Source organism: Lepus europaeus, chromosome 3, assembly GCF_033115175.1.
Source record: "Lepus europaeus isolate LE1 chromosome 3, mLepTim1.pri, whole genome shotgun sequence".
In the NCBI taxonomy this organism is placed as follows: Eukaryota; Metazoa; Chordata; class Mammalia; order Lagomorpha; family Leporidae; genus Lepus; species Lepus europaeus.
In genome coordinates this window covers 109321135-109327404 of record NC_084829.1, presented here as the reverse complement: position 1 = coordinate 109327404, position 6270 = coordinate 109321135, and the positions used below count along the sequence as shown (strand labels likewise).

The window sequence follows — 6270 nt, the reverse complement described above, 5'->3', positions numbered from 1 at the left end:
AACACGGGCCAGAGAACTGGCAGGCACACCGGCTCCGGGAGCCAGCGTTACCGGCTCCTCAGGAGCTGGAAACCACCCCCGCCCCAGCAGTTAGTGGGGTCGGGGGCCTTTAGTGGGATGGGAAGGAAACGGTGAGACACATGCTGACCCCTCGTGAGGGTGATGACTGTGACGAGATGCATCATTAGAGGGCGCGTACATGGGCTCCTTAACCTTTTCCAAAGCACTACTGTGTTTTTTGCATGGCTATTGCTTCTTTGGGGTGATTACCCGCTGTCAGTCCAGGCTCTAGCTGATGGGGCTGGGCTGGTGCAGGGCTTCTGGAAAGGCTAACCTGTTTCTGTGGGGGGTAGCAAGACCCTGCTGTGGCCTTTCTCTATCCCCACCCCGCGATGGGAGAAGCCAGCAATGACAAGATATTTGCAATGCGATGAGTTCCTGGTTTTACTTTCAAGTAAGGACGCAGTATTTTCCGAAATCAGGCTAGTTGTTCGGTTGCCAGCCTAGCTTTGATCCACAGAAGCCACACCAGTCTTTGTTCATGGGGGGGGGGGAGGTGGAGGTGGCATGGCACGGTTACTCTGCTGTGTGGGCTGCTGAGGTTGGGCATGGTACGCGCAAGTCAGGGAGAAAGATTCTTCACTCAGGGCTATGCATTTTCGGAGGGTGCTAAGATGGCAAGAGTTAATGGCTGCTTCTCCCAGGATCAAGGAGTTAGTGACTTTCAGATGCTCCGAAAATTAAAAGAAGAGGAGGAGACAGTCATATTCGCGGGCGTTCTTTAATAGGCACTCAGAAAGATAGATCATGGCAAGGTAGTTTGTCTAAATTAAATCTACGTTTCGCCCCTCCCAGAATGGAAATCTCAGAACTATCCTGGATTCAAATCATTTTCCTGCTGCAGGCAATTTTAGATTAGTCCTGAAAAACACATGCGGATTGCAGGCGACCGCGGCAAGTACAGGAAAGGGGGAAAGAGCACCAGGGAGGCACATGCGACTGCAAATTCCTTCCAGGCCCAGGGAAGTGACCCCTACTGTTTGATCGCATTTCCTTATCAAAACAATCTTGCAGCCTTTCCCTGAGAAAGCATCTGAGGGTTGGAAGCAAGAAGCTGTCCCCTGGGCCTCTCCTGTTTCTTCCCAGTGCCTTGTCACCAAGACATTTTTACTTGGTGAAACCCAGGCTGTCCTGTCTCCCTCCCACATTCTTTGTGTCTCGTGCCCGGAGGCCTCCCAGGAGCCCACATGTGCTCGGCTGGCTGGCTGGCTGCTCAGCCCACCCTGTGCCTGTGTGTGTTTGTGCGTGCGTGCGTGTGCGTGTGTGGGTGGGTGGTGTGTGCACACTCCGGTGTGCGCGCATGCATACCTTGCTGGAGACCAGAATTGTAAACTGGCCGGAAAGGGTGGTTTTTCACCCACGTGGCGGCGCTCAGAGCTGGGCCAGTTGGCCTGGTTCCCTGATAAGGCAGCTGAAATCAAGCAATTTGGGAGGAAGGGACTGACTGGAGCCCCCACCCCGCAGGCCCAAGCTGCCTGGGGTCTTGGCAGCTCCTCCTGCGATGAGGGAAACTTGGCAGCTTCTGCCTCATTGTTTTCCTGAGCTCAGGATTCCAGTGTTTTCCTTGCTCCCCTCCTAGCGTCAAGGGTCCCCCTCCCATCGCTGACCTCTCTTCCTACCCTGAGCTGTTCCCGGCCCTTCTTGGCCACCGGCTTAGCCTAGAACACGCTTGCCTTTCACCTGTATCGGTTCCTTCCCTTCCCGCTGCCCTTCTCAGACCCAAGGAGATACCCAGATTCCACTACAAAAAAGGCTCTCTCCAAATCCCTACCTCGGGCAGTAAAAACTGGTTCCTTCGGGGTCTCCCCAGATTCCTTACTTGTCTCCCCTTCCACTCTCTTCTCTCCCTTTCCCTCCCTTTCCACCCCTTCCTCTCCTCCCCTGTGCGGCCTGGACTGAATTAGGGATGAAAAACGTGTGCTGGGAGAGACCCGTCTTATCTGAAAAAAGAAAACAAAACGATGGCAGCACAGAACCGTGGCCTGCTCTGAGGTTGTTCTCCAAATGCTTGCTACAGGCTTCCAACATGGCCGCCAGTCCACCTCCTCCTCATTTAGGGCCTCTCGGAGACCCACGACGCAGGTCAGGGCCTCCAGCCTGATGGGGATCTGACGGTGCAGGGTTGTGTCCAAGGCCAGTGAGTGTCCCCTGGTCTCCGGGGCTCACCGCGGTTGCCAGTCCTCTGGCAAACCTAGTGGCAGAACTTGTCTGTCAGGGAAATTCTGCAAGGAAACCTTGAAGAATCTGTTCGTGGGAGTTTGAATTACAGCCTAACAGTTCACTCAAAACCAACCGTCCATGGAGCCAGCCAGCATTATGGACGTTTGCATGCACTGGGATAGTGAACGAAGCACGAACGTTAATGGGTTTACAGATTTTTTTTTTTTTTAAAATCCATGACTTTCAGATGCTCATAAAAATTACTCTCTGGGGGAATGATATAAAGCCTTGAGAATCTATCATTTGAAAGTATCTGATCCTCCCCGCTGTAAATTCATATATTTATTAATGAAATCCACCTGCAATACTCCTGTTGCATGTCTCTAGGCCTCTTCCACTGTGTCGTTGACCTAAAGAATGGTTTAAAAAATCCCAGCGGTTGGCGAGCCCCGAGCGTGAGTACTTAGGAGCTGCTCACGCGGTTTATTAATTACTCAGGCTGTGCACTCCTGCCCTCCCTCTGTTCCTTGCGATGCGATTTGTCTTCTTCCAGGGACACAACACCTTCATCAAATCCCTTCCGTCCTTGCTTCAGAGTCGTCCCCTGGAAGATCTCCCCTCTCTGTGTACACCACCATTCATCATCACCCTTTGTTTGTGCTCTGTCAACCCGTTTTCAATTTATTTTGAATTCAGTTTATGATTAAAATTTAATGAGATCCAATCAAGTGCTTCTCTCAAATCAAGATGCTTCTGCAGTTTCATCCCCTACCCTCCATTGTAAGGGCACGAAGCAAAGCCACCCTAGGGCTCCCGCCTGGCAATTCTGTACGGAACACAGGTGGTGTGCTTCCATGTCTTTTAAGCCTCAAGGTGAATGGTTCACAAACACATTTTTTTTCCAGAAGCTTCTAGGGGCTGTGTGACTCCCCCTTCCTGTTTATCCCGCCTACATAGCTGAACCAGCTCAGTTTTCCCAACTAGGTACACAGGTATGGTTTGAATCCTTGCTGTGCTACTTACTGGACATATGACCTTGGGAAAGTTACTTAACTACTCTGTGCCTCAATTCCTCCATCTGTAAAAAATTAGGGCTGACAACAGTAACAACCAAATAGGGTAGCTGTGAGAATTGAAAAAGTGAATACAGGCAGCTCCTACAACACTGCTTCACACACAGTAACCATGTAATGAATATGAACAAATGCTGGCTAACAAAGGGTGAAGTTTCTTAAGTATGTCATTAGCTTTGCATTTTGATTTATCAGCATCATCAATATCAGCAGTTGGTAAACTTCAACCGTTGGGCCAAAGGTAGCCCATGATATTTTTTTGCATTGGCCTATTGCTAAGAATGGGTTTTGCATTTTTAAAAAGAAACGGAATATGAGACAGATCAGCATATGGCACATGGCTGGAAACTGTTTACTCTCTGGCCCTTAGCAGATAGAGTTTGCCAACTCCTGTTCTATGTGGTTTACTGGAAAGAACTAGGAGATCTACAGGCCAGATTTGGCTTCACCAAACACTTGTGATCTGACTTTCGAGAAACTGGTTAATGTGCTTAAGCTAGTTAATGTATCTCGGCTAGTGTAAGTGTCCAAGCACAGTGTGTAACATAGGAATGCCGAAGTGGTGTCTCTTGCCTTGCTTATGGCCCAGGCTTGTTTTAAGGACCAAACGAGATGTTATGTATCGAATGTGCTGGAAATGACTCAAATAATACATTTCTTGGTTAAAAATATAATCTCCAGGGCCGATGCTGTGGCGTAGCGGGTAAAGCCTCTGCTTGCAGTGCCAGCATCCCATCTGGGCACCGGTTTGAGACCCGGCTGCTCCACTTCTTTATTTTTTTTTTTTTTCAGGCAGAGTGGACAGTGAGACAGAGAGAAAGGTCTTCCTTCTGTTGGTTCACCCTCCAAAGGCCACCGCGGCCGGCGCACCGCGCTGATCCGATGGCAGGAGCCAGGTGCTTCTCCTGGTCTCCCATGCGGGTGCAGGGCCCAAGTACTTGGGCCATCCTCCACTGCACTCCCGGGCCACAGCAGAGAGCTGGCCTGGAAGAGGGGCAACCGGGACAGAATCAGGCACCCCGACTGGGACCAGAACCCGGTGTGCCGGCGCCGCAAGGCAGAGGATTAGCCTAGTGAGCCGCGGCACCGGCCCTCCACTTCTAATCTAGCCCTCCGCTATGGCCTGGGAAAGCAGTGGAAAATGGTCAAAATGCTTGGGGCCCCACACCCATCTGGGAAACCAGGAAGGAGCTCCTGGCTCCTGGCTCTGGATTGGCCCAGCTTTGGCCATTGCCACCATTTGGGGAGTGAACCAGTGGATGGAAGACCTCTCTCTCTCTCTGTGCTTCTCCCTCTGTCTCTGTCTCTCTGTATCTCTGCCTTTCTAATAAATAAATACATCTTTAAGAAATATATATATATATATATACTCTCCATACATTGAGCTCATGTAATAATGTTAGCACCTGTGTGTAAAACCAGGGAACATAGTCTAAAGAAAGAGTTCCACAGGGGGCTGGTGTTGTGGCACGGAAGGTTAAGCCCCCACGTGTGACACCTGCATCCCATATTGGAACACTGGTTCAAGTCCTGGTTGCTGGGCTTCCAATCCAGCTTCCTGCCAGTGTGCCTGGGAAGGTAGCAGAGGATGATAGTTCAAGTATTTGGGCCCCTGCCACCCATGTGGGGAACCAGAATAGAGTTCCTGGCTCCTGGTTTCTACCTGGCCCAGACCTGGCTATTGTGGCCATTTGGGAAGTGAATCAACAGATGGAAGATTCTCTCTCGTGCTGTCTCTGTTTCTCTGTTTTCAAATAAGTAAACAAATCCATTAAAAAAAAAATTCTTTGGCCAAATCATTTTTTGCAGTAAGAAAGAGCAAAATAGTCATTGTCTTTTGAGGGCTTGATGTGGGCCACGTTCTACATTCAGTGATTTATATCTTTTTTTGTTCTCATGACAACCCTATAGGGCAAGTGTTGCTATTTCCCCCATTTTGCAGACAAGGCAAATGAGATTCAGAGAGGTGAAATAATTTTGTCAAGGTCACAGGTCTGACCATGCAGCAGATAGAGAAAGAATTTCAGCATACGGAGTCTGAATCCAAAGCATGGACATTTACGTACTGCGTATCTTCCCACATCCCAGAACCCCATGTTGATTCAGGGCAAGCCCATCTGGAAGGCAGAAGCCACAGTTAACTGTGGATGTGGCTATCAGATCTGCTCGCATGTGCCCTGCCAGCGACTTGCTTCCCACGCAGGCCAGGGTCTACTGGGCCTGCACCAAAGGAGGCCACATGATGGGAGAAAAAGCAGATTGGGGAAGAGCAATGAGATGAGAAATGTGGTGTTGTGAAAATGAACCGGCTCTGTTTGGAGAAACTATGAATTGAAGGCAGGATGTGCCAGAGGGGGAACAGGTTGCTAGGAGAAGACATGAGCCAGGAGCTCAAGGAGCTTGACAGAGAGCTGTGTGCAGAAAAAAAGGGGAGAGGTGCAGGAGGATGGGAGATTTTGCGAACGCAACAGCAGGGGAGTGCCGTCACGTGGGATGTCAAGGCTGCTGATGTGTGCATAAGATCAGATCTGCAAAACCACGCTGCTTGGACAGAGACAGTCTCGGGCCCAGGCAGACAAAGGAAGCCCTAAGTGAGAGGCTTTGGAGAGAGAGAACGTGACAGAGAGGTTTAAAGAAAGATGCTGGTCAGACTCTTAAGAGATCATGGTCCTTTGGGCGATGGGATTCCAGAGGAGAAAAACGACTGCTTTTGGAATCAGATCAGAATGAGTAAGGCCCAGCCTGCGTACTGTTTCAGGCTGGTTGGGTCTCGCTGGGACCAGCCTCTTCCTAGCTTAATGCCCACCTATGTGCATGTTCAGGTTTGCACCCAAATTAACTTTTTAATTCCACTTTCCACCAACTCTTTTGAAGTACCCTCATATACAGTCTTATACAAAGGGTGGCATACCTACACAGTATGCTTTAATTTTAAAATTTATTGATTTTCATTTTATTTGAAAGAGAGAGAACAGAG

At 49.6% G+C, this 6270-nt stretch overlaps 1 protein-coding gene across 1 annotated transcript in view; it reads left to right on the top strand.

Annotated features, from left to right (window-relative positions):
• The window catches only part of TRAF3IP2 (TRAF3 interacting protein 2), a 46442-nt gene that overhangs the window by 1617 nt on the left and 38555 nt on the right, over positions 1 to 6270 (top strand). The gene's annotated exons all lie outside the window — the stretch shown is intronic.